The following is a 22,368-nucleotide window of genomic DNA, read 5'->3' on the forward strand; positions in this document are numbered from 1 at the left end:
TAAACACCGGGCATGGAAATCTCAGACTGTTTTCAAAACACAAAAGCTGCACGTGGCGATGATATAACTTCATATTTTAGATAATAAACATGACCTGAGGATCAACTGACAACTAAATGTTCCTTTGCAGATCTACAGGGCTGGATAGAGAGAGCTTTATATAAACAAATGCATTTTTTAGGCCTAGTGTTTAATATAAACCAAACTAGAGATGTTATTTTGGAAGGATAAATAAATTTAACATAAAACTGAAATGTTTTCACAGCAGACACATTACCGTAGGTCTGTGATGATGACTCTACACTAGGGAGTTTTCAGTAAGTCGCAGGTAGTCAGCAGTTGTGAAAATTGACCTCTGAATACGGAAACCAGACAATAGTACAGTATGCATCTTACAACATTGAGATACAGCAGACAAATAATCACAGCTAGCACCTAAGCGGGTGGTTTTCCTTCAACTGTGCTGGAATATGCGATTATGGGAACCCCTTGGGCCCAAATTTGGCCTGGGTTCAGGTCTTAAAAAGAGGATGTTTTACTAGGAAACAGTGTCAAAAGGCTCTTCTCACTCCTCAAGAAGACATTTAGTGTTTTAGTTAAATCGGAAGAATTATTTATTTATTCAATTTCCTTCAGCTTCTTCCCTTATTTATTAAGGATCACCACAGCGGAATGAACTGCCAACTATTCCGGCATATGTTTTACTCAGCGAATGCCCTTCCAGGTGCAACCCAGTACTGGAAAACACATATACTCTCACATTCACACACACTCAGACACTATAGGCACTTTATTCATCCAACTCACTTATAGCGCAAGCATATCTTTGGACTATGAAGGAGCAAGCAGAGGAAACTTGCACAAATATGGGGAGAACATGCAAACTCCACACAGAAATGCCAACTGGCCCAGCCGGGACTCTAACCAGCAACCTTCTTGCTGTGAAGCTAACCACTGAGCCACCATGCTGGAAGAATCAAGAAGACAAAAAATCAACAAACATCTTTATTACTTTAGAAAAAGGTGTAATATTTTAATGATGCATTCAAGACGTTTCCAACAAAAAAAATGACCTTTTGGCACCAATTACTCTTAAGAAGGCCAGAAAAGCAAATAAGCAGTTTTAGATAGCAATCCAGTTTTACTAGGCAAAACATATTACTAAGTAAATTGCTAAATTACTATTAAATTACAAAGTCAAGTAAGTGTTAGAAAGAAAGTGCTAAACTTGCAGTCACTTCATAATCAGAAAGGAAGTTCGCCTAAAACATTTCAGTACATTTGACTCACCCTCAAATGTCTTTGAAACGTAAGGTTTTTGTATTGTTATTTCTATAGCTCTTTTACCATGTAGATTGTGTCAAAGCAGCTTTACAGAGATAATATAAAAAAGAAAATCCATGATATATCAGATTGTGGAACCATTTAGCGTACAGTATCAGACAGGTCCATAAATTAGTCTGGGTTTTGCACAACATTTAATGTTGTTTGAAACCACAAAGAATAAAAAAATAATTAAGATTTTAAACTGAACAGTTAAACAAATTTTTATAATTAGAGTTTGTTTACACAAGCCTGATACACAGAAAATATAAAATAAAAAACACAAAGAAAACCGTTTCAATTTTTATGAAAAAAATTACAAGGTTTTAGTTGTTTAAATGGATCTACCAAAAATACTAAATCACTGCATTTCCAACCTGATCTCACAAAGAAACATACAGTAAATATTTAACATTTTGTCAGTTTAGTGGATAATTCATACGAGTTCAATCTTACGAAAATGTACAATTTTAAAAAGGAGGCGTGGCACCCAACCCCACCCCTAAACTCAACCGTCATTGGAGAATAAGCAAATCAAATGTACAAAATGAACGAGATTGTACGAATTCATACGATTTAGCCAGTAAATCAAAAAGTTACGAATTGTTGTAAGATTGTGTTGGTATTTCATATACAAGGCCAGTAGATCCCAATGTCATTTTCTGAAGAAACTCTAAGCATCTGTGCAAAAAGAGTCTATTAATCCATCACTGCTGTTTTGGTTTTCAAGCTCTCACACATGAGCATAGACTAAACATTTGAAAAACTGCCACTTGCAAAATGTGCATTCTTAAACCCCAAAATCACCAGTTTTGTAAATAAATGGATAAAATTACATGTTTTTTAGAAAGCCATGCATGAAAGAACTCTTAACTCCCTCTCTACTTGAATTTTTTTAAAATCTTTTTTTGTGACATTTTTTCTTTCTTAATTTGAAAGAGTAAATATACTGTGACTATGAAATGCCAAAATAATGCAAAAGCAACATGATGATCATCAAAAGTTCTCTGCACTAAAAGACTGATATTGTTTTAATGGAAAGACCAAATTCCACCAACACATAGTCACTGGATAAGAGAAGTGATGTCTCGTCTTTAGTTGGAGAAAATAAGGCATTCTATCAAAAGGTCTGTTGAAACATTTTGTAAGGTCTCGCAGTCTTTTGTAACTCTTGTGATGGAAATGGACGCACAACATATGACAATGTGAGAAAAAAGGAACTTGTGTCATATTTACATTTTTTATTTTCTGCATGGACATTTGATTATGTATTGTTCCTAAGTCTGGTGTTCTGGGAAAGGGGTGTTTTTTTTTTGTTTGCTATGTGTAACGTGAAAAACAAATTTAATAAACCTTTTAAAAAAGTTCTCTGCACTTTATAAAAAAAACAATATTTTCACAGAACATTTTTCCCAATATCGGTTTGTACTTCACCTCTAACCGTAAGTGGCAATGCCCATCCCTAAAAACAAGTTCTTTCAAGAATAATACTTACAGGTTGATTTATTTGTAGATTAGAGAGTCTGGGAACTTTTCACCTCATTTTGAATCACTTCTAACCAAACACCTAAACAAAATTCTTCTTGCCTTATTTATTTTAGTTGAAATTTGTTGGAATTTTTACTTAAATCAGCCAAACTGACTACTAAAAAGATTACGGTAAAATTTGTACAACTAAAAACAATTAGTTCAAATCCTATTAAATTCAGTCAAAATAACAAAAGCATTTGTTGTCAAGACTTCTTGTTATATAATTTTTCACAGTGAAGTATTTAAGCACTTTTTCTCCTCTTTAAAAAAAGAGGAATTAGAGGGAGAATTCAGGTATAACATTTCTTTATACAAGTAATATGTGCATATACAATAGTAGAGATTTGAGCTGCAGCCTTATTTAGATCAAAAACAATGCATAGCTGAAACAAAAAGGTCGTATGTCTGAATTAGCACAGCATCGTGCTAGAAAATTTGTCAGGTCAAGGCTACAGACTGACCTTCTGTCTATATATTTTAGCTGTCCGAACTGATGCCCAATCAGCCAACACCCCTTGGCTGCTTTTAACAAGATAGATGAACAGCCTGGTCACTATGCCTCTGTGTCATTTGAGTCACCGGGAGCCAATCCAGACAGAGTCCCGGCCAGCACATGCTTTAGCCTCGCATCTGCACGTTCGTCCCGGTAATCCAAACTTCACTCTACCTATGACATTTTAGCACCAGAGCAGTTGAGGCCAGGGCTTTCATAGCTGTGAAATCTGATACACTGCTTGCAGAAGTGACAAGCACCGAAACACCCAATGCCCTCTCTGCCAGTTTAGGCCCTGCTGAGTCACTGCCTCTATTTAAACCAGCTGGAGAAAGCATGGCATGTCTCATGGGTTTATTATTAATACGGCCACTGCAAGGCATTGTTTAATGCACTTCAGCACATTTATGAAGACTTTAGAAATCAGCGCCCTTTCACACGACACCACTGTCAAATACAAATAGAAAGGTTTCGAAAGTTTAAGGAGGGAGGGAGGGAGAACTCTGCCAACCAATCGGAACACCTAGATTTTAGAAGTACAGGAGACAGCAAATAGAAACAGAAAGGGGAGGAGGGAACAACAGAGCAACACCCCCAGGAATGTAACAGGGTGGCACGGTGGCTCAGTGGTTAGCACTGTCACCTCATAGAAAGAAGGTTGCTGGTTTGAGTCCTGGCTGGGTCAGTTGGCGTTCCTGTGTGGAGTTTGCATGTTCTCCCCATGTTCGCATGGGTTTCCTAACAATGTTTTCCCCATGCACTCTAAGTGAATTGGATGAACAGAAATTGACTCTAGTGTATGAGTGTGTGTCTGTGAATGCAAGATGGTATGGGTGTTGCAAGGGCATCCGCTGTGTAACAGATATGATGGAATAGTTGGCGGTTCATTCCGCTGATCAATAAGGGAGTAAGCTGAAGGAAACTAAATGACTGAAGGAAAGTTTTAATAAAATAAATTAAATAAAAGGGTTAGCCCACCCAAAAAAGAAAATGGCGTTTTTAATTACTCACCCTTGTGTGGTTCCAAAGGCCTGAGACCTTTGTCCATCTTCAGTACATAAAAGTTAAGGTGTTTTAGATGAAATCTAAAAGCTCTCTCATCCTCCATAAATAAAAATGCTGGGTTCTACACAATCGATTTTTGTTGGGACAACATACAGGAATTAGGTTATTTTATTAGTTTTTACAAATGTGGATTGGACATTAAACAATCAAGTTGTCAAAACAAAATACCTCAAGAATTTTATTTCAGCTCATTTTAAATAAGTGTGGCAAACATATATTTTTTATTCTATTAGTTCAACAGGAAAATTATCAAGCTACGAGAATCCTTTTCTGTGCACATAAAACAAAAATAAAAATTTTATTCAACAGTTTCTTCTAATCAGAGAGCGTTCATAAGCACTGTGCAGTGGTGTATAACTGGTTTACCGTGGTTTGGGAAAGTCAATGTTCTAAAAGCGTTAAAATTTTGTTATACCATTTCTACAGTATATGCAAGTTTTTTTTTTTTTTTTTTACGTGTTTTGACTAACATTTTATTTAGTTTTTGGGGCAGCAGTATCTCTAGCAGAAAATGACCCTCCACATCAAAAACTACTGGTCCCTGATTCTTTAATCATCTTAAAATAAATAACTTACACATTAACATCCAAGCAGGCTCTGGACCTGAAGCAGGGGTGTTCAAAGTTGCACCTGGAGGGCCGGTGTTCTGCTGATCTTAGCTCCAACTTGCTTCAACACACCTGCCTGGACGTTTCTATTATACCTATAAGAGCTTGATTAGCTTGTTCAGGTGTGTTTGATTAGGGTTGGAGCTAAACTCTCCTGGACACCGGCCCTCACGGAGTGAGTGTGGACATCCCTGACCTAAAGAGTGCAGTGGCTTACTTTATATCTAAAGAAAAGAAAGCTATCCAAAGATGCCCTTTCAAGTTGTAAAAAAATCAGTGTTTTAAAACTAATAAAGACAGCAGTAGTCAACGATTTATTTAAATAATTTAGCCTGACATGTTTACTGCTCTAAAATATTATAAATGTTTCGTAAAATAAATGATAGTGTGTTAAATGGGAAGCTTTACCGCGATACTGTGAAATTGTGATATTTTTTTAACTAAGGTTAATATATCATCACAAACTTATACCAGCCTATGCCCAAAACCCACAGAATATATATGCGAGTTATCTGTTTGAAATAAAGCACAGACATATTCGAGGTAAGACGTCAGAGATGCAGCCAATCACGACACATTAATGTGCGCCCTATACTGACATTGAGAAGAAACTATTGAACAAATTCGTTATTTTGCTTTATGCGCACACAAAAGGATTTCCGTGGCTCGATAATATTCCCAGAGGAACATGAGGGAGCTATTAGATTTCACTTAAAATCTCTTAATTTATATTGGAACAAGATTAAGGTGAGTAATTAATAACAAAATTTTGAACTAACAATATTACTGAAGTTAGTCTGTTCATCAATTTTATTTGTCTAGTAAGTTTGAGATGACATTTTAAAAGGTTCTCTCAACTATTGGGAATTAAATTATTATATATAATGTGTATAATTTTATTTTAATGATTTAGTTCATGTGAATGTACATTGCTTTATAACTAGTGTAGTCTGCAAAAAAAATTGACCAATTGTTGATCCATAGACATCATTTTTTTATTAATTAATTTAATTATTTTGCCATTTATTTTATTTGTATGGTTGAACTATATACGGTTAATTACACATACATAGTAATGGAAAATTAAAGTTTTCGCATAGTTCCCTTTTTGGTCTTTAGAAAAATTGTAACATTTATCAAATAATTACTATCATGCAAAAAAAGTGGTAATACTTTAGTGTAGGTCAAAATTGGTGCTATAAACTACTGGCTTATTACCTGCCAATTATTACGATATTTTAATTAGTGTTATAAAGTATTATCTTATTCTGCATACCTAAAACCTAAACCCAACTTCTACCTTTCTAACTATTAATAAACAGCTAATTAGTAGTCTACTAGTAGTATTTGTTAATAGTTTGTTAATATCACGAATTGTGACCTAAACTAAAGTGTTCCCAAAAGTTTTTACACATGATGAATAAAATGCATATTTATATCTAAAAACAAATGCATCGATAAAGATTTTACTTACATGTACGCCAGGTCAGCAAAAAGTTGCTAATTTTCAATTCGGGTCACAAGGGTCGATGTTCGACCTCTAAGCCTATTGCACTTGTTTTTACAGCTTGCACAGAGGATTTAGGAGTATTTACTTGAAATGTGCAAAGTTGTACATTACATAATCAGATCAGTGTTGAGGATTTTGAAGAAGTATCATTTTAACAAAGTGCTGTTTGTGTCCAATTTTGATCTGTTCCTTTTATTTAAATGTGTACAAGCTTTACATTGCCAACTTTATTAATGAACTAATCCACACAGTCTTCATTCTACATGTTAACTATGACCATATACAGTACATTACTTGACAAAGGTCTTGTTGTCTATGCCAGATGTAAGAGCAACAAATAATGACTTCTAGTTGATAATTTGAAAAAGTGGCAGAAGGTGGATTTTTCAGATGTATCATCTGTTGAACTGCATCCCAATCATCACAAATACTCTAGAAAACCTATTAGAACCCGCATGGACCCAAGATTCTCACAGAAATCAGTCAAGTTTGGTGAAGGAAAAATCATGGTTTGGGGTTACATTTAGTATGGGGGTGTGCAAGAGATCTGCAGAGTGGATGGCAACATCAACAGCCTGAGGTATCAAGACATTTGTGCTGCCCATTACATTACAAACCACAGGAGAGGGCAAACTCTTCAGCAGGACAGCGCTCCTTCTCATACTTCAGCCTCCACATCAAAGTTCCTGAAAGCAAAGAAGGTCAAGGCGCTCCAGGATTGGTCAACCCAGTGACCAGACATGAACATTATTGAGGATGTCTGAGGTAAGATAAAAAAATCTTGATGAACTCTGCAAGAACGCTTTCTTTTCCATTCCAGATGACTTTATAAATAAGTTATTTGAGTCATTGCAAATATTTTGCAAAAATTACATTGAGATGTATGGATGCAGTCCTCCAAGCTCATGGAGTCATACGCAATATTAATTATTTTTACACAGCACCATGACTTTTGATTTTATACTGTTCTGTTAAGTGTTAAGCAAAGTCAGACCTTACTGTCCTAATTAAACAATAAAAATCAAGACATGATCACATTTTATTTTGGTAAAATTGTAATCTAGAGGCCTTTGCCTTTCAAATAAACCACTTCTTATACCAAATGATCTACTAGAAGTCACATTATTAATTGCTGTTCCTAAAACTTGGATAGGCGACAAGACTACAAGAATGTCAGTGCTAATCACTGTGAAAGCACATTCAAAATATGTATTAACCAATGCTTAAAATCTCTCACCAAAACATGAGTGAAAATAAACAACATCTTACATTTGCAACAAAAATTCCTCTATCAGCTACATGCAAACTGGAAAAAACAATGAGTGATAAATTCTTAAATAATAAGAATCATTGTGCAGAGTTTTAAAGATCACAATATAAATCTGCAAGGACACTGGCTACATGAATAAAACTCTTTTCAAAATGTTCACAATTTAACCAGCAGATGTTGTATATAATAGTGCATCTGTCTGAGTGAATTCTTTAATGCATTGCGCCCATTCCTATCTCCATTTATTAAACCTAGCATGAGACTCTTGAGGTTCTGCTGGCATTTTGCCATTATCTATTGTTATGTTACCTAACACCAGCATGCCTCCGATCTCAACCAATCCCAAACTGATTCCAAAACAAACACTGGAACTTTTTTTTGACAGCCAGTAAGTTGGCCAGCAATTTCTGCATGCTAGTTATCAGGATTTGTTGGACTTGTTTCTTTAAAAGTCCATATATGAAGTTATTCTTTTCGTAAACGCACGATTTCCCACAAACCCTTAATTAGGTCAATATTGTGCAAAAACTGACATAACAGTAAAAGCGCTTTCAAAGGCTTTTCGCTGGTTTAATGAAATCCTTCTCAAACTGTTGGCAACTCTTCTCAAAACAAGGTGCACTATTTTTTTATGTTGACTGGTAATCTAAATAGACTCTGGATTGCTTGTTTTCAATATAAAAATATGGTCTGATTGTTTTACTACCTTGCCACTTCCTTTGTGAAATGAAAGATAACGCAGGCTTAACAGCGACTAACCTTCTGTCCTGCTATCAGCTGGAAATGTCTGGCTGATGCAATACTTAATGACTGTCTACAGTATGTGTCTTTACAGCTGTATAGACTGTGAGTGACTGTCTTGCCTATTTACTCAATACATTTGATCGTAATAGGATGACCTAAGTCGGACTCAGACCACACACCTGCATGATGCACCAGTTTTATCAATGCAATGCCGGAAAACATATGGATTACAAGTTACCTGGATGCAATGAACCCTTCTGAGGAAGAATGAGTCTTTGAAAGTTCAACTAATCAGATTTCTGAAAGAAAAAACATCAAAAGAGATATATTAGCAAGTAAATGATATGCTTAAAGACATTGATAACACTTTATAATAAGGTTGCATTAGTTGCATTTACTAATGTGAACGAACAATAAACATTACATTATACTATTTGTTCATGTTAGTAAATGTTAGTTATTGAAAATACAGTTGCTCATTTTTAGTTAATGTTAACTCACGGTCAAGCATGTATTTGGATTTTAATAATGCATTAGTAAATGTTGAACTATGATTAATAAATGCTGTACAAGTATCGTTTATACGTACTGTAGTTCATGTTAGTAAATACATTAGCTAAAACAACACATTTATTTAATTGGTGTTATTTTGTTCCAGATTACTTATTTCTTTCTGAAAAAATGGTGTAAAATGGCCAGGATTTTATTCTCTAAATCAGGGGTTCTCAACTTTTGTCACTGCAGGGTCCACTTCTTTCTCTGATAAATTTTTGAAGGCCCACCTGTCTGTCATTTTCTCTAAACTGTTTGAATGAAATGCTCATTTAAACCTTTATTTATTAACAAATATTATATTATATTATATTATATTATATTATATTATATTATATTATATTATATTATATTATATTATATTATATGCATTTGTTGTGCTTTCTATTAATTTCTATTATCAACATTTATAAAAAAAAATATTTCAATTTATTTATATATAAAACTAAAACTATATTAGGTACAATTTTATTTATTTATTTACTGATGACTGAATATCTACTATTAAATATACTCAAAAATAAACAGACAATTGTCAAATACAGGAAAACATCCTAAATCTGTTGAAATGTGTCAATGTGATAGCGGTTGAATTTGCAGCTGGATATTATTGAGAGATATCAGGAACAGTGAACAGCTCCGCTCAAGCACGTCTGAAGCTCATGTCCAAGTTTATTTTACATTCTATGGCAGAAACACAATTGAGCCTCGCTAGATCCTCCTGTATGGGCGTGCGTCTGTTATAAAACACTAACAAGACATTAATTTGAACAACTATGCGGATATATTAAATAGTTCACGCAAAAATACACAAAGAGATACTTTCACTTTCATTTCACGCATAGTTTGTGAATGAAAAGGTTTATGTGTAGTTGCAGATGCGATCATGAGGCTATTTTTGCTATTTTTCAGAGATTGAAGTAATCAACCAGAGAACAGGAGAAAGCGTATTACTTCGTTCACGCAAAAATACACAAAGAGATACTTTCACTTTCATTTCACGCATAGTTTGTGAATGAAAAGGTTTATGTGTAGTTGCAGATGCGATCATGAGGCTATTTTTGCTATTTTTCAGAGATTGAAGTAATCAACCAGAGAACAGGAGAAAGCGTATTACTTCGATCATAATTAAATCCAAAAATGATAGGATAATATGGTGAGTTAATTTTACTCTCACGGCCCACCTGCAGGACCGCTGAGGCCCACTAGTGGGACGCGGCCCACCGGTTGAGAATCCCTGCTCTAAATGGTTGATAAAATATGTGGCTGGTTGCTTTGTGTTAACTTTAGAAAATATTTTTAACATTTCTAAACTATTCATAAAATGTGGCACTATCAATAGGATAAAAGGCTTATTATTATTTTTTTTATGATTATTCATAGCAAAAATGGCTAAATATTCATGGCAAAAACAGTTAAATTTCACCATTAAAAGACAATTAAATATTTACAATAATTGACCATTTTTGTCTTAAAAAAATCTAACAATACAAACATATATTTCTATACTTTATATTTACACTGCTAAAAATACACTGGGTTCAAACTTTTAATTTGTGTAAGGACAACATGAAGGAATAAAGTTAACTTTAGGTTTTACAAATTTAAGTGGAAGCGTTTGTTGTTTTGTCTTGTCTTATTGATATGATTATACGCGTTACTACGAAGACGTGTTAATAAGCAGTTTTCAATTAATTCGGGGTGGGGAAACCGCACTCCAAAATCTAAATCCTACCGATTTTAACATCAGAAAATTTAAAAAGAGAGACTTACTGTCTTCATATCACCCATATGACTGTGGACACACTATACCTGCACAGATCTGTCCTATTTTCATCATAGGTGCATTTTAATGTCTATTAGCTTTTATTTTTGATATTTCTGTTTAAATATTAGTCATTTTGTCTTTTTAGGTCTTTATAGTATTTTAATTTTGAATCTATTTAAGTTTTTTTCTTCCTCTCGAGTAATAATATTTCAACATACCCTCATTAATTCATATTAATAACCAGCTGACAGCTGTCACAGCAGACATTTGGTAACCGACCAATGAGGATGTTCAGTTTGTGTTGGTGTAAACAGCAGCCTAGCAACAAAGCGTTTGGAGGAAATACAAAAGCTGATGCATGTCTGGAGCAAACAGGGTCTGAATTGTTAATGCCAGTCCAAGTTGTCTAGCAGAAGGTGATCACGGTTCACTACAGTATATCAACTGCCCTGTGTGTTTGTCTATTAAGAACTTAATGTTATCTACACAGTTATCTAATGTTAACTGATGTCTGTCATCAAAGAGCTTCTTCAGTATGAATATGCCATATATTGTTGATCATTATTCAGACTGGTAATCCAATGATTTTCAATCTTTTAAGACCCCGAGGGCACACTGATTGATTAAGAGGGGTTTACCGGCAGCATTTAATCTCACAGTAATTAAAAGGGGCATTGAAGGGGGACTATTGTAAACATGCAGCTCTTAATAGATCTTCCCAGGCGTTCTTTGCAACAAACAGCCATTTTGTTTGGGTAATGTGCCATTTTTCTTGGCTCCAACTTGAACATTTAATTCTGTATTTAATTCATTTCATTCTGGATTGAAACTTCATCTCCATGGAGCACCATCAGAGTGTCTGTGGATTGCTTTAGATTTCGTGGTAAAACGCGGTGGTACTGGATTTATTTGTGGTTAAAAAAGTCAATAAAAATGGGTAGTGTGTAGAGAGCTGTAACTTTTTCTTGGCTGAGCTACTAAAAAGATTAATCTCACCTGACATTAAATAGGTAGATGCCACCATCTTGAAATGTAGCTTTTTTACGATGTATATTTGTGCTGGCTGATGAGGTTGTAAATAGTTTTTATAGTGTCTGAAAGCAGAGAGGTGAGGATATATAGAGACCGACAAACACAGTGCTGCACACAAATGAACCAAAAAAAGGGGAAATTTCCAAATCCCTAATTTATCTTATACGAAAAACATGTAAACTTCTGATAAAATAAGCTAAATATTTAAATAAATATGTATAAATGTATTATAAACATATATTTGGTCATACACACACAATGAGTTAAGATTGGTAAGAAGACATTTCTAAAATATGTAATATAAAGCATGTATATATTCTTATTAATATATTTACTATTCTTAAAAACTGATATTTAATTTTTTTTTACTTTTTTTCATTTTATTCTATAAAATCTAGTGCTGGCAAAGATTAATCGCATCCAATAAAAGTTTGTTTTAAGATGATATATGTGTGTGTAGCGTGAATGTTTATTATGTGTAGATAAATACACACACGCATGCATGTGTTTGAGAAAATGTTATATACAGTTGAAGACAGAATTTTTCTTTTTAAAATATTTCTCAAATATTGTTCAGCAAGGCAGTTTTCACAGTATGTCTGATAATATTTGTTCTTCTCGAGAAAGTCTTATTTGTTTTATTTCAGCTTAAAGCAGTTTTTAATTTTTAAAAAACATTTAAGGTCAATGTTATTAGCCCCTTTAAGCTATATATTTTTCAATTTTCTACAAAACAAACCATCGTTATACAATTACTTGCCTAATTTCCCTAACCTGCCTAGTTAACCTAATTAGTTAAGCCTTTAAAAGTCACTTTAAGCTGTATAGAAGTGTCTTAAAAATATCTTGTAAAATGTTATGTACTGTCAACATGGCAAATATAAAATAAATCAATTGTTAGAGATGAGGTATTAAAAATATTATGTTTAGAAATGCGTTGAAAATTTTTTCTCTTCGTTAAACAGAAATTGGGGAAAAAAATAATCAGGGGGCGAATAATTCAGGGGGGCTAATAATTCTGATTTCAACACTCTCTCTACATACTGCTGTATATATAAATAAATATATATATATATATATATATATATATATATATATATATATATATATATATATATATATATATATATATATATATATATAATTACAACTGATATTAAAAATATATATATTTTATTATTTATATTTTATTCTATAGTGCTGGCAAAGATTAATCTTAATTAATTCAAAATAAAAGTTAGTTTTGACATAATATATATGTGTGTGTAGTGTGAATATTTATTATGTGTAGATAAATACACACATGCATGCATGTATTTGAGAAAATGTTTATTTATATATAGATCCAAAATATATGTATATATAACAAATTGTAAATAAGTTTACATAAGTATGCAAAAATATACTATATTGTATTATTTTGTTGTTCAGAATGTGTGTATTCCATATACATAATAACAATACCTTACATAATACACACACATACTGTATCGTATATTAAAACAAACTTTTAATTTTGATGTGATTAATCGTGACTAATCTTTGCCCAGCACTAATAAATTCACAAGAGCAATAATTGTAAAATAATAAAAAAACACTATTTTTAATTTTTTTATTATATTTTAAATGATAAAAAACTATAACAAAATAAATGGGTAACACTTTACAATAAGGTTCATTAGTTAATGCATTTACTAACATGAACTAATCATGAACAACACATGTAGAGCATTTATTAATCATTATTGAACATTTACTAATGCATTGTTAACATCCAAGTCCATGCTTGTTAACATTAGTTAATGCACCATGAGTTAACATGAACTAACAATGAACTATTGTATTTTCATTTACTAACGTTAACTAACATGAGACAATACAGCAGTAAATGTATTGTTCATTGTTTGTTCATGTTAATAAATGATTTAATTAACATTAACTAATGAACCTTATTGTAAAGTGTGACCAATCAATCAAACAAACAAAAAAATCTTTAAAAATAGTTGAAGACCAAATTAATAACTTTTTAAAAATATTTCCCAAATTATGTACAGCAGAGCAAGGATTTTTTTCCAGTATTTCTTATTATATTTTTCTTCTATTTTTTTTATTTCGGCTAGAATGAAAGCGGTTTTTAATTTTTTTTTTTTTTAAATTTAAGGTCAATATTACTGACTATCGTTATACAATGACTTGCCTAATTACTCTAACTTTAACATAATTAACCTAGTTAAGCCTTGAAATGTTCCTTTAAGCTGTATACTAGTACCTTGAAAAGTATCTAGTAAAAATTATGTACTGTCATGATGGCAAAGATAAAAGAAATCAGTTATTCTAATAATTCAGGAGGGCTAATAACTCTAACTACAACTGTATATCTTACCGCCCCCAGTCATTTGATCAGTGCCATATACTATTCAAAGGAGGATAATCTTTTTGGCCTTTAATGACTTAAATAAAACCGAATCAGCAAAATTAATGAAGAAATCGTATGCGACCATTCTGCCACTCCCGCAACTGGGCACAATATAAAAACAGGCTGTCGGTCAGAGTTTAGCCAGAGAGCTTTTAAACCAACCGAGCATCAGAGACTCCGTTCAACCTGTTTTTCTTAAAGCACACATAGACTAAACAAACATAAAGAATAGCCATAATTCCCATTCAGTCCAGTGAGAATTTGAATTCCCCGTCCAGTCTATATGGTTTGTGCATATTTCACAATCCCTGTCCAATTCACTAATGGATAAACGTTTTCATCACAACAGTTTGACAGAGTAAAATCCACACTAAATGGACACTTTGGACAAGTGCAGAACGAATGGTGAGCATTTATAAGCTTTCATTACGATTATTATTACCATTCCACTAGTAAACAGAATGCTTTTGTGACATGTTTTGAAAATCAGACAAATATAGGTCGGGTTTATGACTGCAGATTAGTCTGTTGTTATACAGGAAGAGACATATATTACTATTTGAGTCATACAGTGAGACCTTCTGTGGAAAGTTGGTGTTTGGATGCATGTGAGTGTTTGTGTTTGCAATCAGGATGAGACTGGTTTAGATTTACAAGCGCGTGAGGCTGAGGTGTAGCGTTTGTGTGCCATCTATCACATCACTCTTCTTCTGTTACAGGCCTACTGGTCCTGCTGACTAACTACAGACCAGCCTTTCAGACTTAAATCTGCTGGCATGAAAGAGAAGATGGACCATGCAGAGATGCGGGCTGCTGATGAATAATGCGCAAGAATGTTTTGGGTCAAATTTTAACTTAGAGTATAAGAGAAAGTCAATAGATTACGTGGCTGATCTGTGTGTTTACAATACAAAATATCACACACACACACACACACAAATAATATGTATTTGTTTTGGACAAATGTTATCTATGATTTTTCATTTTTTCTTCATTCATTGATTTTCTTCTTGGTTTAGTCCCTTTATTAATTTGGGGTCGCCACAGCGGAATGAACCGCCAACTTATCCAGCATATGTTTTACATAGCAGATGCACTTCCAACTGCAACCTATCACTGGGAACACCCGTAAACACTCATTCACACACATACACTACAGATAATTTAGCTTACCCAATTCAGCTATAGCACATGTCTTTGGACTTGTAGGGGATACTGGAGCACCCGGAGGAAACCCATGCAAACACGGGGAGAACATGCAAACTTCACACAGAAATGCCAACTGACCCAGCCAGAGCCGGGGTTTGAAACAGCAAACTTCTACACCACCGCACTGCCCTTTTATTTTCTTCATATATACTCATTCACTCACCAGCCACTTTATTAGGTACACCAGTTCAACTGCTCATTAACACAAATTTCTAAGCAGCCAATCACAAGGCAGAAACTCATGCATTTAGAGATGTAGACATGGTCAAAACGTTCTGCTGCAGTTTAAGCCGAGCAACAGAATGGGGAAGTAAGGTGATTTAAGTGACTTTGATTGTGGCATGGTTGTTGGTGCCAGACGGGCTGGTCTGAGTATTTCAGAAACTGCTGATCCACTGGGATTTTCACACACAACTAACAAATATAATCATATGATAAAATAAACACAAAAATCTAATAATAATCATTAGTTTTAAACCAAAGTTAAAAGATGTTATTTCCTTGTACAATAATGACAATATAATGATCAAAATGCAGATTAATTATAAGCTAGCATGTGAAATAAATAACATTAATAAATGCATAAATTAACATTCTTTTAAAAATTATCATTACATTTATTTTTACATCATTTATTAACCTTCTTATCAATGATTAATAAAATGCTAGTTGTTAAATGTTAGTTTAATGGATAATTTGAGTCATTCATTTTCCTTCGGCCTAGTCCCTTTATTTATCAGGAGTCGCCAAAGCAGAATGAACCGCCAGCTTATCCAGCATATGTTTTACACAGCGGATGCCCTTCCAGCTGCAACCCAGCACTGGGAAACAAGCAAAAATATCAATATATAATAAGTTTTGGTCAAACTTTTTCATGATTTAAATACAATATATAGTTTGACATTAATATTACCTAAAAATAAAACATTTAATGATAAACTATCATCATTAGTTTTAAGCAGAATTTTAAAAGGAAATGTCCTTGCTCAATAATGACATATAATGATCAAAATGTAGATTACTTAACTTTTTCTTTAATAAAATTACATGCGCAATAATTCAATGATATAAAAAAGTAAATAAGCATTAATTAAGAAAAAATTAACAATACAATTATTTTTACAGCATTTTTTACCCTTAACTGTAAATATCAATGTTTAATCAAATGCACGCTCATGTTAGTTCAATAGACATGAATTAATATCGACTTATAAAACTTTTTGTTAAACCTTTTCATGATTTTAACATATTATACAATAACTAAAAATAAAACACAGTTCATAGTTACAGTAGTTCTTATTAACTAGTTAGCAGTCTTATTCTAATAAGTCTTCTTCAAAATCATCTAAATGTAATTGTTTTTCTTTCATTACTGGTTGTTTTAGCTCTTGCCATTTAAATCCACTTCTTCTTTTGCTTGAGTCTGACTCTTCTTTGTCTTTTATAATCGGTCACATGCTCACCAGCACTCTTTCTTTCTCTACCTAAACCTAATCCACATCAGTGAGGAAGTAAATACGCTCTCGCTGACACATACACGCCCTGCAAGCCAAAGCCGCTGGATGTGTGCGTGTCTGCTCGCATGTACGTTTGCCATCTGACGGCATGGCGCGGCACGTCCCTCCTCTGCCATCTCACATCTATTTGCTTAAAGAGGAATTCAGAAGTGCAAACTATGAGCTGTTATTACTGTTGATCCTGCCTTGTGGAGATGGAAAAATTTAATGGGTCTCCGTCAAAATCAGCTGAATGGAAAAAGTGACAATCCATGATGGCATCACATATTGTATTTCTATAGTAATCTAAGTTAAAAACTCTCCTGTTTTACAAAGCTTTTAACAAATGAACTGGGTTTTATTTCAGATTTGACTGGCTTTCAAACAGGTAAAAGTTTTTTTTTTCTTTTATTCTTTGTATTTTTTATGGCTTACTCTTGTTTGTGGTTTTTAGTTTTTGTAAAGCACATTGGTCTACTTGGGTTGTTAATTGTACTATATAAATAAACTATCATTGTTTCTTAAACTTTTAATTTAGATATTGTAAACTAAAATGGCTTTGGTTTCTGAACAAATGAAGATGTGCAAGTGAAGTCTGCTGTAAGTTCTGCAGTGTTAGGGGTAACTCATTACAAGAAACGCGAGTTATGTAATAATATTACTTTTCTCAGTAAAGTAACTCATTACTTTCACAAATTAAGTCACAAAAATAAAAATACAAATATTGTTCAATAATATTTGAGTTACTTAAAAATGTAATGTAAATTACATTTTGGGCTCCATCATAAACCCAGTGCAATAAGGAGCAAGAGGTGTTTACTGCCACATGTTGCTTCTTTCAAACCCTAGTTTTCCCATTTTCCAACAGTTAAGACAATGTTGGCACCTGTTAGCTTTAATTGTGAGGAAAACTGGATAATTTTGAGCTTTTGTAAGCTAATTTGTCAGATAATTGCATCTTCCGGGTTTAAAATGATTTTTGGGGAGGGATCAAAAACGGTGACATAGCGCAAAACTGCAAGTGAAGTTATGACGTGTTGTTTTTTTATTATTATTAATAGCTGAGTTTTCTTATCCTATGAGAAGAGTCTGCTTCTTAATTATTCATCATTGCGCATGCTTTCCAAAGGCAAGACAGTCACAGACCGGCCAGTGCCAAGCTGTGAGACCCTGTGTTGATGACTGGGTGAGACCGCGTCCACGGACCCCCGGCACACAGTATTTAGCCGTTCATGAATGGTCTTATGTATTTGTTTCCATGATCCACGGGGTTTGTTGCATGTTTTTACCCGCAATCCTGTCAGGGCCGATACAGCAAAGCTGTTTGTGTGCAGCAAGCATTTTTGTTGGGAGAGCAGTACGAGAATTGAAAAATGGCGGACTTTGTCTTTTGTCACTTGATTTCGTACACATTTAGACACATCGCCGTGCTGCTGTGTTCACCTAAATTCTCCAGATTATCAGCAGGGTTAATGGTTGAAATAGGCAGGGCAAGAGACCTGCTGCACTGAGTCAGCATTCAGACCTGCGGATTGAGGGAAAAGTCCTCATTTGTAGTGTTTATATGAACACGATTATCTTTATGATGATATAAATTGTGGTTGTGTGTATATGAAATTACGAATAACAAATGAAGCAGGGCATTAAATTACTGTTTATTTCTTTGCATTTTAACAATGTAAACTATAAAATCATGCGTCTTCTCATGGTTTGTGTCTCATTTTGTAAGCCAAAGTACAACAGTTGTTCGCTCCCCTCCTTCTCCTCTGCTCTGCTGGCCACTTCCACTCCTGCCTCTGATCGCAGAGTTTTCTCATTATTTCGAACAAATCGAAGGATAAAAGGAAAAGGAAAAAGGGATTGCCTCAGTGGACAGTACTTCACTAATAAGACAAGAAGTACAAAAGCAGCAAACGCATTGCTTTAAACTGTCATTAATCTGTATACAGAGTGAAGCACTGGGGTCAGGAATTTCTTAGACGATAACATTATCCTAAATTATTTTTGATACATTTTTTAAGGCAAGACAAGGCATAGGTTATATTGTGTGTTGTTAATTGCAGAGCTCCTCTATCTAACAGCAAATTCTGAAAGAGGTCAAGCCTCATGCCCGGTAAGAATAAGTAACACAAAAGTAACCTAATATATTACTTAGCATAAAAAGTAACTAAATAACACAACTAGTTACTTTTTAACTCCATATTGTAATGCATTACTTTCAAAAGTAGCTTTCCACAAAACTGTTCATGTCTATTGAAGGTAGTAGCTCATAAAATAATATATTCAAATGGACATGAAAATTATGTCATCATTTACTCACCTTGATGTCATACTTTTATGGGTTTATTTCTTCTATTCAACACATGGAGTTGATTCTGGTGTGGTTCATTTCCCCCAATGCAGTTTCCTGACGTTTTTTAGGCTTAAAAAAGACACAAATATACAATGAAAGCATTTATCAGAGCAGAATACAGTAGTTGAATTTAGCTTCAAAGAAAAATATATTTGTATAGCAGATGGAGAATGAAAATTTGTAAATAAAATACAAAGTTACAACAATAGTTTTTAAAATTACTCTTATTAAAATATGTTTTTGTTGTCACTGAGTCATTTATATATTTGAATTTGTGTCTAGATATTTGGTGGCCCATTTTAAAATAGTAAAAAGTTTACAGAAATGAAAAAGACAACAACAAAAAAACAGTTCTGAGTATGTTGGAATATTGGTTTTCAAGCTTTTCTAAAATGTAATAGGCAGCTAAAAAGAATAACAAACTTAAATAAAATATCAAATTAAATGCAAATTAAATCAGAGATCCCATGCTTTCAAAAACAGCAGATTCAAGGACTTTTAAAAACACAATTTAGTTTTAAATCAAGCCCCTTTGAAATTCATACCCCAGCATATGTAGCACCATGAAGGTCCTTTGTACTTAACTTTTCGCTTACACTTTAATCTTTAATAGACATAATGAGTTATTTTTCATTTTTCCAAATTTGTCCATTTAAAAAAATCATGTTTAAAGATCTTAAATTTGTTGTATTAAATATTGGTAATATTTAAATGTGGTTCCTGAAATTTTGATCAATTTGTGCATTATTTGTCAGTGTTATTGTACACGATTTAAATGTAACACTTGTTTGTTTTTTGACAACTGAGTAAAATTGTTAAAATAAAACCATAAACTAATTTAATTTCAAATTTAATTCAAACACTTTCAAGGACATATGTTTGTTTTTAAGTACTTTCCAGGTCTTGAATCCATGTGTCTGAAATTCAAGTACTTTCAAGAAGCGTGGGAACCCTGTAAATGCAAATGAAATAAAATGATTTCTTCTTTCTTCTTTTTTTGTTGTTGTTAAATTTGTTCCTGATATTTAGGTTAATCGCTCAGATTGTTTGCATTAACCATCTTCCAGTGATCTACATCAAGGTCAAGTAAGGCCACAGTTACACTTTCGCAAGTGAAAACAAGAACCACCAGAGCGCCACAGCGGAAATGTGCAGCAGTTTCTGTAAAATTGTCTGTCAGACTGTGCTGGCAAAAACCGCCTGCTGCTGCAGCTAAAAAAGTAGAACCACCGGCTAACAAGTAAATTCACTAGTAGGAGGAGAATCGGGCTTTCCCTTACAATCACACAGACACACACACATAAAAAAAAGCAAGCCACCACATCGCACATGCAGAACAGCGGCCAAGCGACTGAACCAAAAACCCCATGAACATTTTGACAGCATTCAATGAGTGTTTATTGGTGCTTCCAGAAGCTTAGAGAGTGAATGGTTTAATAAATGTATTTATCTCTTACAGTTTAATTGAGTTAGCACATTCAGTCAAACACAGCAAGAGCTTGTGATATCTGACACTTATTAGCAGAAGACTTTTTAATACTAGCTCATTATTGGCAAGTTCAAGCGACACGATTTCATCTTTGGCCAAACTCTCCTCACTCTTTGTTAAGTAGCACACTGGCATTTTTGTTCAGAAAGTAAACTGGTGCCAACTCGTTGGTGCAGAGGGACTGGTTCCACAGGAACAGCAAGATCTCTTTCTCACCAATGTGAAGTGCCAAGTACTGCGTTAACTCACCATTTAACTCAATTAATTTTTTTACCAAATTAATTTTTCATATAAAAAAAAAAAACACAATATTTTGTTAAAATAACTACAATAGCTATAATAATACATATAATGGCATTTTTTATTAGATTAGAAATATATACTTTCTTTAAAACTGAAATATATTCAAGTGAAAAAAAATTATGCAGGTTAAATAAGTAAAAAACATTGTTAAAACGTTTTAATGATTTTGCAAAAACCTAAATACATTCATTCATTCATTTATTCATCAATTTTCTTGTTGGCTTAGTCCCTTTAACTAAATACATACTGAAGTAAATATTAAAACAAGTCGCTAAAATGGTTTGATTTTTGTTTAAAAATATGTTGTTAAAAAAGTGTATGTAACTGGGAATGTATGGGTGTTTCTCAGTGATGGGTTGCAGCTAGAAGGGCATTCACTGTGTAAAACATATGCTGGATAACACATACCGCCAACTTATTCAGCATATGATGCCCTTCCAGCTGCAACTCATCACTGGGTAACACCCATACACTCCCATTCACACACATACACTACAGACAATTTAGCTGACCCAGTTCACCTATAGCGCATGTTTTTAAAAATGATTTTAAAATGAAACAGTACACACTGCAAAATGTCACCAAAATAATTTGTGTAACAATTTTTTAAAATGTGAATTTTACTATGATAAAAATATATCATGAAAAAAAATACCACAAAATAAAAAAAATGAAAAAATGAAATATACCTTACGTGTGGCATTTTAGCACTATAAACAAATAAAAGCTCACCCTGAGAAATATTTGCTATAGTAAAAAAAAAACACTCGAATAATGGTTAGTTAAAGTATTAACTGACATTAGGTTTGAATAATCTTGTAAAGCATTTATTAATCATAATTTAACATCAACTTTGGATTAAAATCCAAAGTTGTGTTTGTTAACATTAGTTAATGCACTGTTAGTTAACATAAACTAACCTTATTTAACTTAACAGGCACCTATTTTAACTCTTTTTCAAGATTTAAGATAAGCCTTTTGTGTCTCCAGAAAAGTTTCAGCTCAAAAACACCCATCAGATTATTTATTATACCTTTTTAAATCTGAGAAATGTGAGCTGTTAGGACATTACAGCTCTTTTTGTTGCCTGTGCCTTTAATGCGAATGAGCTTGTTCTCTCTGCTCACCGTTCCCACATGTGTGTCAGACCCGTAGCCTTCACATAGATAAACAGCACAGTGACAGATAAGAATGAAGCAGATCTCCT

General features: G+C 33.4%; 1 long non-coding RNA gene across 1 annotated transcript in view; it reads right to left on the minus strand.

Annotated features, from left to right (window-relative positions):
* Nucleotides 1-22,368, minus strand: part of LOC141386355 (uncharacterized) — a 30,684-nt gene that overhangs the window by 2,802 nt on the left and 5,514 nt on the right. Inside the window, exons 2-3 of the long non-coding RNA XR_015494137.1 lie at nucleotides 19,337-19,438; nucleotides 8,782-8,842 (exon numbers count right to left, since the gene is read on the minus strand). This is a non-coding gene — a long non-coding RNA (uncharacterized LOC141386355). The remainder of the gene's footprint in view (nucleotides 1-8,781; nucleotides 8,843-19,336; nucleotides 19,439-22,368) is intronic.

Source organism: Danio rerio, chromosome 6, assembly GCF_052040795.2.
Source record: "Danio rerio strain M-AB ecotype USA chromosome 6, GRCz13ab, whole genome shotgun sequence".
In the NCBI taxonomy this organism is placed as follows: Eukaryota; Metazoa; Chordata; class Actinopteri; order Cypriniformes; family Danionidae; genus Danio; species Danio rerio.